This window comes from Nuphar pumila, chromosome 7 (genome assembly GCF_984573655.1).
Source record: "Nuphar pumila chromosome 7, dmNupPumi1.hap1.1, whole genome shotgun sequence".
Taxonomy (NCBI): Eukaryota; Viridiplantae; Streptophyta; class Magnoliopsida; order Nymphaeales; family Nymphaeaceae; genus Nuphar; species Nuphar pumila.
This window is the reverse complement of record NC_143255.1, coordinates 24,071,832-24,083,826: the sequence shown is the minus strand read 5'-3', so window position 1 is coordinate 24,083,826 and position 11,995 is coordinate 24,071,832. Positions and strand designations below refer to the sequence as shown.

Sequence of the window (11,995 nt, the reverse complement as noted above, 5' to 3'; positions counted from 1 at the left end):
TTTTGCAATTATCGAACTTTTCACAAATTTTATGTGTCTTGTAGGTTTTTGCGTGAAACTCGTGACAAGTTTAGCAGATTGTTTGGATTTTTGCATTCATTTTTAGAATTTTGCAACCTCATATGTAATTTTGTTGACGAGTTTTGTAGGTGTATTATTTTAGGGTCATGACATGCAAAAATAAAAAATTTGCACCTATGAGGGGTAAAAAAGAAAAGAGAAATTGAGAATCTGTGATATTGTTCATTTGGCAAATTCGATAAATTGTGGAGCATTTTAGAAAATGCATTATTTTTGTCATATAATACAGTCATTTTTCGAATTTTTATTTAGTAAAAACAGTCCTATTAATAAAAAAGGACTCCTATTTTTAGGTCGAATAGAGAACAGATTTAAGGTACTCTCTCGAACAAGTGGATGCTGCGTAACTCCCCCTTCCCACAAAGGAGTGGATGTGTGGCATTTAGTGATTTAGTGGAATACCCAGCAAGGTATCGTCTCTGTTGAATGCCATGGTTTGATGGTTAAGTTGGACCTCTTATAATTGGAGGGAGGATCAAGTGCAATGTGATTGCACGCTTTTAGAACGCTGTCGCACCACCAGCATCTGGTCACCCGTTGTATCTCCCAAATACACCCTGTCAGCTGTGGGACCTACAACAGATGGGGGGTAATAAGGTGCAGCAGTTGAGTGTGCCATCACATTGCACCTTATTTCAATTTTGAATCTCATGTGAATCATCTTCCCTTACTTTGCAAAGCAGGTTATATGTTCCCCCCCGTGAACAGGGCAGTTAGCTACATCTCATGCTCGGGGGTCCCAAAGAGCACCACGTATGTAAGCATGTGTGTCTCGTATCCCCATGTTTGTCAGCATTAATTAGCATTGGAGTTTGATGCAATTGCAAAGACTTAAGTACCCTCTCCTCCATTGGTGCCAAAAAAAATGACGATTCTTGAAAAGGAGTGGTTGTAAAGACTTAAGTGCCCCGAAGATGATTATTTAAGACCCAGTCTCTGCACTGCAGGATTATCTGAGAAAGAAATCTCCCCTGGAAGAAGCCATGAACATCAACCCTCTCACACTCTCTCTCCCTTCTATTTCTGCTTCTATTCATATCCAACAGAAGATCTTACATTGCTCCATCAAGCACCGACTCACCTGCACATTGACTGTTGTGGAGCCTGATTCAGAGTTTTTACCCTTACAGGAGGAGGGTTTGGGGGTTCATCCCAGCGTGGGTAGCATCATTCAACTAAATGAGTTGTAGATCCTGATTCAGAGTTTTTACCCTTATAGGAGAGGGGTCTGGGGGCTCCTCCCAACGTGGGTAGCATCATTCAACTTGAAGAGTTGTGGAGTCTGATTCAAAGTTTTTACCCTTACAGAAAAGGGGGGTCTGAGGGCTCCTCCCAGCGTGGGTAGCATCATTCAACTTGATGAGTTGTGGAGTCTGATTCAAAGTTTTTACCCATTCATATTTTAAGGCAATAGATCTCATGTTTGAACATCCACGCATGTGCAGTTTGCTTTCATCATGTTCAGTTGCTTTCTAGATTATACTTTGAATTCTGGTGCATTTTAGATCTATCGATTTGTATGTAACCAGAGCTCATTTTAATCTGAATTTTTTACTACAACTTCATGCATATGTCTTCATGCTCTTCACTAAAAATCAGATCATTCTGAGTTTGTTTGACCCACTTTAAAAATCAAGATTCAAAACCTATTATTTTGCACCGTCAGGATTTTAGCAGAATCAGGACCAACTTGCGGGAGTGATTTCTCCCTAACCAGAGATGATCTTTCCAATCCGTAAAAAGGGTTGTTTTTTAAATTGAATCTAGTTTGTTCATACCAAATTTCAGCGATTTCTATGGTGTTTTCATACCTGTTTTTGGTCCAAAACCATAACCCTGTCACCCTGTGTCATTTTAACGGCTCAGATTTTGATCCATTTTGTTTGAATTTTATTTTCCTAATGGAAGATCATTTTTCAATTTTGTAAAACGGGTTCTCTTCTTTTATGTGTCTAGTTCATTCTTGTAAATTTTCAAAAAATTTCATGGTCAATTACTATTTTATTTTGATTAAATACCAGAACCTTGTATCCAGATTTTATAAATGTTCTGATTTTGGCCCCCATATCATGACTGTTGTAGCACTTCTTCAACAAATCGTTATTTGATTGGCAATATTCTTCAGCAAATTGTTGTTATGATTTTTTTGAGTCTCTAATGAGTCCCTACTATGATTTATAGTATTTTTGGGTCTCCAACGAGCCTCACAATGATTTATAGTGTTGTCCGGTCTTTTGACTATGATTTATAGTGCTTTGGGGTCTCCAACGAGCCCCACAACGATTTGTAGTATTTTTCAGTCTTTTAACTATAATTTATAGTGTTTTCGGATCTCTAACGAGACTCACAGCGATTTATAGTGTTACTGGACCTCGCTATAGCGATTTGTAGTGTTTCTCGCTAAACACTACAGCGATTTGTGATACAAATCGCTATCTGAATCAGGACCAACTTTTGAGGGCTATATCTCCCTAACCAGAGATCGGATTTCAAATCCGTAAAAAATGGTGTCTTTGTTATGAAGTCTAGTTTATTACTATAAATTTTCAGCGATTTCTATGGTCATTTAATACCCCATTTGGATCTAAAACCAGACCCCTATCACTCTACCTTATTTGAGTGACATAGGTTTTTATTTCATTTTGTAAGAGTCATATCTCCCCAACGGAAGATCATTTTTCAAATCCGTAAAAAAAGTTTTCTTCCCTTATGTGTCTAGGTTATATCTGGAAAGTTTTATAACTTTTTATGCTCATTTGATATTTCAAATCTGTTAAAAACCGAGACATTGTTATAAAACATTATAAAACTTAAAAAGTTTGAAACTTCCTCTATGTGTCTCGGTTTTTAACAGGTTTGAAATATCAAATGAGCATAAAAAGTTATAAAGCTTTCTATATATAAACTAGACACATAGAGAAAGAAAACCCTTTTTACGGATTTGGAAAATGATCTTTCGTTGGGGAGATATGACTCTTACAAAATGAAATAAAAACCTGTCACTCAAATAAGGCAGACTGATAGGGGTCTGGTTTTAGATCCAAATGGGGTATCAAATGACCATAGAAATCGCTGAAAATTTACAGGAATAAACTAGACTTCATAACAAAGACACCACTTTTTACGGATTTGAAATCCGATCTCTGGTTAGAGAGATATGACCCTGACAAGTTGGTCCTGATTCGGATAGCGATTTGTATCACAAATCGCTGTAGTGTTTAGCGAGAAACACTACAAATCGCTATAGCGAGGTCTAGCAACACTATAAATCATTGTGGGTCTCGTTAGAGACCTAAAAACACTATAAATCATAGTTAAAATACCGAAAAACACTACAAATCATTGTGGGGCTCGTTGGAGACCCCAAAACAATATAAATCATAGTTAAAAGACCGGACAATACTATAAATCATTGTGAGGCTCGTTGGAGACCCAAAAATACTACAAATCATAGTAGAGACTCATTAGAAACTCAAAAAAATTATAACAAAAATTTGCTGAAGAATATTGTCAATCAAATAACGATTTGTTGAAGAAGTGCTACAACAGTCATGATATGAGGGCCAAAATCAGAACATTTATAAAATCTGGATACAAGGTTCTGGTATTTAATCAAAATAAAATAATAATTGACCATGAAAAATTCTGAAAATTTACAGGGATGAACTAGACACATAAACGAAGAGAACTTGTTTTACAAAATTGAAAAATAATCTCCCATTAGGAAAATAAAATTCAAACAAAATGGATCAAAATCTGAGTCGTTAAAATGACACAGGGTGATAGGGTTATGGTTTTTGACCCGAAACTGGTATGAAAACACTATAAAAATTGCTGAAATTTGGTATGAACAAACTAGATTCAATTTAAAAAACAACCCTTTTTACGGATTGGAAAGATCATCTCTGGTTAGGGAGAAATCACTCCCGCAAGTTGGTCCTAATTATGCTAAAATCCTGATGGTGCAAAATAACAGGTTTTGAATCTTGATTTTTAAAGTAGATCAAACAAACTCAGAATGATCTGATTTTTGGTGGAGAGCATGAAGACATATGCATGAAGTTGCAGTAAAAAATTCAGATTAAAATGAGCTCTGATTACATATAAATCGATAGATCTAAAATGCACCATAATTCAAAGTATAATCTAGAAAGCAACTGAACATGATGAAAGCAAACTGCACATGCGTGGATGTTCAAAAATGAGATCTAATGCCTTAAAATATGAATGGGTAAAAACTTTGAATCAGACTCCACAACTCTTCAAGTTGAATGATGCTACTCATGCTGGGAGGAACCCCCAAACCCCCCTCCTATAAGGCAAAAACTCTAAATCAGGCTTCACAACTCATCAAGTTAAACGATGCTACAGTTAGTGTGCAGGGCAAAAACTCTTGTAAGGGTAAAAACTCTGAATCAGGATCTACAACTCATTTAGTTGAATGATGATACCCACGCTGGGAGGAGCCCCCAAACCCTCCTCTTGTAAGGGTAAAAACTCTGAATCAGGCTCTACAAGAGTCATGTACAGGTCAGTCGGTGCTTGATGGAGTAATGTAGAATCTTCTGCTGGATGTGCACAGAAGCAGAAAGAGAAGGGAGAGAGAGAGTGAGAGGGTTGATGTTCATGGCCTCCTCCAGGGGAGATTTCTTTCTCGGATAATCCTGCAGTGCAAAGACTGGGTCTTAAATAATCATCTTTGGGGCACTTAAGTCTTTTCAAGAATCCTCCCTTGATTTCTTCTCTAGAGAGAGAGGGGGTTTTACAGTGTTTTACGGATAAAGAAGAAGATAAAGACTTTGAATAGTCAACATCATCCTCGACTTTCTGGATGGAGGACATGTTTGTCCTTTTTTTGAACTGTTTGTTTTTTCTTTTTTGAATGAAAGACATTTTTGTCATTTTCTCAAACCATCACTTTATGAGAAGAATAGCAAGAAAGGGTACTTAAGTCTTTGCAACAACACCAGAGTCCGATGCAAAGTTATGTCAACATACACGGGAATACGAGCCCCATGTGTTTGTATATGTGGTGCTCATTCAAAGCCCCGAACACAGACGTGGGATTCAGTGAATCATCGGGGGGGAACATACACCACCCTCTCCTTACTTTGAGGATGGAAACTTCATCTTTACGAGGTCTGAGCTTGCCGAGCTCCCCATTTCACGACAATTGCTGGTGGGACCCCATAGCTTCAGAACGGCCGAACCTTCTCAAATTCCAAGGAGCAGCATTCACAAGTGGGAAATAACATTCACAGTTGAAAAAGTGTTGTGATCGTGATTCGCATTCTCCGGATCTGGAGAAACTAAAATTTTGACAGGGCATTTTAAAACGTGCCCCAGTGATAAGGCTAAGAATATGCACAGTTTTTACAGGTATAAGAATTTTCGTTGAATTTCTCTGCCCTTTACCCTATGAACACGATTCTCAACTGGTTCAAAATGTATGATAGTTATGATATATCCTTATACGATAACACAGTCTTGTCATTAATTCTCCATGTAATGAGTATTCTAGCACTCCAACTCACCTCATGAATTTCTATTGCTTGTACTTCACAAGATACTATTTTCTAAATTATTACCAACTTCATGAACTTTAATGTTTCCACCACATTTCATGAACTTGGTCACCTTCCTTGTAGCTACAAACAATAGAAATTCATCTGGTCATGCATTCCTCTCTTGGAGCCTCACAGGGAAACCACCCATCATCTTCGATGTAATGTTCGCATCATAAACTGGTTCGAAGCCCGACATCGGTACCACCTTGAACCGTCGCAACACACCAGCAGCAATGCTCTTCATCTGAACAAATGCCATCTCCTTCCCCAAGCACACCCTCGGCCCCGCTTGGAAAACTGGATACTTATACGGATCCTCTGCCACAAACCTCCACCTCCCATCTGCACCATCCTTCTGCAGCCACCTCTCTGGCCGGAAGTCCTCCGGATCGTTTCCCCATAAGGATTCCATCCTTCCCATGGCGTAGGGATGGTAGCCAACGGTTGTTCCTTTCGGCACCACAGTCCCGTCTGGCCAAATATCATCCTGTGTCCCGTACTTGGTATCGGACGGTACCGGCGGATAGAGTCTCATGCTCTCGCAGATTGCTGCATGCAGATAGTTCATCTCTTTCACCTCCTCGAAACCAACCACTTCTCCTCCAAAGCTGGAGATCTCCTTTAGGATCTCACATTCCACGCGTTGGTCGCAGGAAATTAGCCAGAAGAACCAAGTTAATGCAGCCGAAGTCGTGTCTCTGCCTGCAAGTATGAAGCTGACCACCATGTCCCTTATGAAGCCCTCATCGGCTCCGGCGACATCTATAAATCTCATAAGGAGATCAGAATTCTCTATCAAGACATCTTGTTGTTGTTGTTGTTGCTTTCTTTCACGAATGAGACTTCTGGTGAAGTCATCAATTACTCGAAGAGCATCACTGAGTTGCTTCTCAGACCCAATTCTGAGTGCACGTTTTAGCTTCCATACAACCGGAGAGCCAGTCACAAACCGTTCACTGAGCAGCCGGACAGCATCATCGAAGGCAGTAACGAAGTCGGACTGCGGAAGGGCAGGGTTGAGGCAGCCAGGGTCCCAACCGAAGGCGATCCTGCATATGTTATCGAATGCGAACCGCTGAAGCACGTCCTGCAGATCCATGACGGTTTTTCTGGCAGCTGCGGAAGCAAAGAGCGGGAGGAGGCGGCCAGATATCTCCGACTTCACTGCGGTGTCAACGAATTTGCGGAGGGACCGTGTGTTGAACTCGTGGCTCGCCATCTTCCGTTGGATCTTCCATGATTCTCCGTCGGTGTTGAAGATGCCGTTGCCAAGGAGGTCGTAGAGAGTGGAGTAGAAGACGGGGCCTTTAGGGTAGGCATGGAATCGGGTCCTGAGGATGTGCTCGACATTGGAGGGGTTGCCGGTGACAATGTGATCAGAGCCAAATGGAACGCGGATTAGGATAGTGTGGGTAGGAGAAGAGAGGATGAGGTCCGACATGTATTGGGTGATACGGTGGGAGTTAGCAGCAATGGAGAGGAAAGAACCGATTATGGGGTATGATTTAGGTCCATGTATGTGTGGTGATGAAGGCTTGGATGGTGGTGTGCCCGTGATGAATTTCCTGATGAGAATAATGAGTAAGAGAATGGCAACTATAGCATGCAGGAAGAATAAGAGTGCTCCTTCCATTGTTCTTGGACTTCAACTAAACTGGCATCTTATTTCCTGTGACCATTTATAGTTGATTTCATGTGTGTCCCCGCGCCTGTGAGAGAGAGAGAGAGGAATTTGGATTAACTCATGCCTTTGTCAACCCTGTCGCTGCTTGCTTTTTGTGCTTATGCATGAGCTAAGTTAACTCATCCCGTATGCCATCCCTGTCGTCATATCCAATCTTGGATTCTTATTTATTGGCCGCTTGCTTTTTGTGATTATGCTTGAGCCACGTTTTGCCCTTGGATAGGACCTGGATCCTGCCCTTATCTGAATCTAAATTTTGTGAGACATGGTTAGGTAACCACAAAAAACACAGAAAATATCTTTCGCGTGCAGATATTTTGTCTGTGTAAACACAAACACAGAAAATCCCTGCATCCGATGGATAAGATCGCTACAGGGGCAATGAAGATCAGGTGACCTAAGGTTGAATACGAATCCATATATATGAGATACTGGATCTAATTAAAGAAGACCCAAACCAAGTTTTTTAATGTAAAATGTGCAAACGCGTCGAATTAAATAAGCTGAAAATAGATTCAATATAAAATACTGATTTCAATCCAAGTCAAATATGCAAATAAAATTTTAGATCATGCTTCAATGATCCATGTCCAAATTAAAATGAAGTGTCAGATTCAGATTAGAGTTCTAACCAAACCTGATTAGATCTATTCGACATTTAGAGATGATATATATATATACATATTAGGCCTCATTTCTGGTTCTGCCTCATAGTTTTTAAGTATTTTATGACAGATCTGAAGATATCAGATGCGTTTAACATGCTGAATTTAGGCCGGCAGGTTATATGTTCTCCCCAAGAACATGCACTGTAGCTACAGTGTGTGTTTCTGGGTCTCCACTGAGCACCACGTGGCACTCAGTGGGGTGTACGGGGGAGCCGTACACCGTCGTACATCCTGCAGGTTGATGTGTGGCAGTGTACGGCTCTCCCATACACCCCACTGAGCGCCACGCGGTGCTCAAGGAACACGCATTTTAGCTACAATGCATGTTTTGGGGTGCACACGCAACACCATCTTTGAATTTAGTGAGAATCGACTCTTGGATCATGTTTTTTTTATTGAAAAACATGTTTTTATGAGCTGAAAAAAATTGGTACCTTCATTGCCATTGATTTTGGATAACTGGAAAAACCTGTATAAAGGTCGGATTCTGGTGATCGGAAAGCCCTTTCCGGTTCTCACTAAACAAAACATATAGATCACATCTATGGTGTTAGATGTGGAAAAAAAATACTAAAAAAATGTGATTTTGACGGATCAGAATAGGGCAGAAGGAAGTGGGCAGAACCAGCGCATTACTATATATATATAGCACCTAATCTTTAGCATCAACCTTGTCTCTTCTTAGTGGTTTGTTGCGTTTTCAAGTCCCCTTCTTGTTGCATTACCAGCATCTTCATCCATGTATGTTGCTAAAAATGTTGCTGCAGCACATTAGACTCCATGGTTTCTTTAGTTTCAGGTCTTCCATGAGATAACTGCATATTACACAGACAATTAGCTTTTTTTGCGTTTTCTCTTTCTTAATTATTTCCTGCCTTAATTTGAAAAAGAAATACTATGCCAATAAATTGACTGTTTTCTTTCAAAAAAAAAAATTGAAAACGATACTTTTGTTCAGTTCTATGGCTGAACATACTGATAATGATTTTGAATCATGTAAAAGATGGTGCTTCTCTTGGCCTTCTGCTATAGAACGACTCCTTGCCACCCTCTTTCATATCTGTAATGATTCTTCCAACATTTGACAAGGTCCTTTAGCTATAAGGGCAAAATATTGCTTCTATGCATGCATGTAGAAGAATCCCAAAAGCATTTTTTACAAGGGTAAAGTAGTACTTATAAGACAATAGCTGGTTCATCTAATATTGAACTATGAATAGCAGCTGTGATTGGACTCCTATAGTAAAGATAAATAAGTAATTTTAATCAATCATGGAAATTTTTCTGTTTAGAGTTCAATTGCTACAAGGGTGAATTAGTAAGTTGAAAACATGAGTAAGTGCTGACCTAACGATAAACTAACGGCAGTTCATGAATGGGGGCGTTTGAGTAATAGTGATAAACTTTTGGTGGTAAATAGAAAAGCCCGAAAAGTTTGCTGTGCACATGACTTAGACCCAAAATTTTGGTGGGTATTTGAAAATTTTCCTTTTTTAAATACAGACTAGAGGGTGGGTCTCCTTTTGGAAATTTCCCTTTAGTCTTTTAATTAGACGTGAACCCACAACCATGTGACAAATGTACACAAAAATGTTAAATGAACCAACCATCGTTACTAATCTTTTCTTCAAATAATGTCACTTTTTGTAACTGTAGTACAATTAAGGCCAAATAAGCAAGTTTAACTAGAAAAAGTGGCATAGGCAGTCATTTGAGCAATTTATTGTAAATATCAGCACCTATCTTAAAGTATTTAAACAAGGAGTGGTTAAACATAATTTTGTCATAGGTTAAGCATCTATATGTAAATTCTCCTATTTATTTTTAGGGAGATGAGCAATAGGGCTGGTAAACTAACCAAGCAGCTCATGGTTCGGCTCATCACAAATTTGTTCGTGATCGGTTCATAAAGCTGGTGAGTTGAGCCATGAGCAGTTCGTTTAGCTTAAATGAGTTGAGCCTGAACACAGGGTGTTCGGCTTAGCTTGGCTTGGGAGAGCCTCTCTCTCTCTCTCTCTCTCTCTCTCTCTCTCTCTATATATATATATATATATATATATATATATATATATATATATATATATATATATATATATATATTCCATGTACAAATAACATAGAAAGTATTTACCTGAGCCAGCTCATGTTTGGCTTTTCTCATTCAGGAACGAGCTAAGCTCGAGCTTGGCTCGGCTAATCACGAACACAAGGTGAGCCACAAGCTCAATCCACTAGTAAACGAGCTGAGCCCGAACATGGCATGTTGCATGCTTCGTTTGGCAACTTTTTGTTTCCATTAATTGCGGCTGGGAAACAAGTTGGAGAGTCAAGCCAAGTTCAAGCTCATAATGAGCCTAAATTAAATGAGCCAAGTTTGAGTTGACTTGTTTACAAAAAAAATCTTTTTAGAGCTGGAAGAAATAGCATTACCAAAAAATGCATTGTTTTAGAGCTTAAAGTAATAAGATTTTACAATTAAACCTACCTTTTGCAAACATAATAGTTTTTTTTTCTTAATTAAGAAAATTTCATTAATCACTAAAGCAGTATCATTGGCATACCAAACGATGTGGTATCAGTTGGAAGCAGAAAACAGAGTAACAGTAAACAGTTTTGCAATTGGCATATTAAGGTTGAGGCTTTGATGCTGAGACGCCTCCGATCCAACTCAAGTCCTTGTAAGGCCACTTCAACACAAACGTTCATAAAGGACATGTTTTGTTTGCAAGAACAAGGACCGAATCACTGACGAATATGTTTCAACCATAAAACTCTCCGCTAAACTAAACGAATTTCCATTTTGGCTGAAGGTTGCTAATGTTCCGGACCGCCATGTTTTTCACCATTTTGCTCTGATGTATATACCTCTTTGGCACTCTAGAGTGCCCCACAAGGCCTTACGACCTAAGAACCCCGTGTATTAGGACCCTCTCTTCCCTTCTTGATGTACTTTGCTTTCAAGTATCTATAAAGAAGCTTTTTGCATCTCTCTCTCTTTGTGCTTGTGCATACGCGTACTCTTGCTTCCGCTCGTGCGCGTGTGTTGTGCGTTGCTTGTGCGCTTAAAAGGTCTGCCTTCAGTGTGTGTGATTGTCGAAGCTATGTCACGGGGGCCTTCGCTTCCCAGCCTGTGACAAGTTGGTACCAGAGCCTTGTCGACATTGAGAGTGACAATGGTGCCGAAGAAGATTGCCATGACTCCTTCAAGCAGTATGGTTCCTGCTGAAGAGGACTTCATGGCCGATGATCGGGTGTCAGCCATCTCGCGCGATGTGGCGGAGCTGACTGGGTCAGTAACCAACATAGAGAAGTTGGTTAATGGAACTTGTGTCGCTTTCAGAGATCTCAATGCAGAGATCAAGACAGCAGTAGAGGGAGTGGAAGACTCGGTGGAAAGTCTTGCCACTAAACTTAACTACTCGGTGGAGGACTTTTCCACCAGATTTGATGATTTGTTGGGTCGATTCAACATCATAGCTGCTGAATTGGATGTTGTTCAACGAAAGAATGAACAGTTAGAGCGGCAGTTGAGAACTGTCCCGGCTGGCGGTGTTGCGACATATGTGGAGAGACCACGGTACAGGCTACCTGAGCCCGCAAAGTATAAAGGCACACGGGACTCAAAGGATCTCGAGAATTTTATCTATGAGATGGACCAATTTCTAGAAGCTGCGAGGATAGAAGAGGACGCAGATAGGTTGTGCACCGCAATAATGTACTTTGCGGATGAAGCGACCCTTTGGTGGAGACGTCGCTTAGGTGATGTTCGACGGGGATTGGTTGCTATAGCCTCATGGGAAGACCTCCAGAAGGAAATGCGAGACTACTTTCTACCTAAAAATCAAGAGAAATTGACCCGCAAAAGGTTATTGGCATTGAAACAGACAGGGTCAGTACATGACTATGTCAAGGCATTCTCTTCGATAATGTTGGAAGTGGAGAGAATGGATGATGAGGATCGGTTGTTTTACTTTGGCAACGGGTTGCAAGGATGG

General features: G+C 40.1%; 1 pseudogene across 1 annotated transcript; it reads right to left on the bottom strand.

Moving 5' to 3' along the window:
* Positions 1-5,570: 5,570 nt before the first annotated feature.
* LOC149831548 (cytochrome P450 94A2 pseudogene) lies at positions 5,571-7,403 on the bottom strand (annotated as a pseudogene). The gene has a single exon (XR_016433029.1). The product of XR_016433029.1 is annotated as a cytochrome P450 94A2 pseudogene (transcript).
* Positions 7,404-11,995: the final 4,592 nt, after the last annotated feature.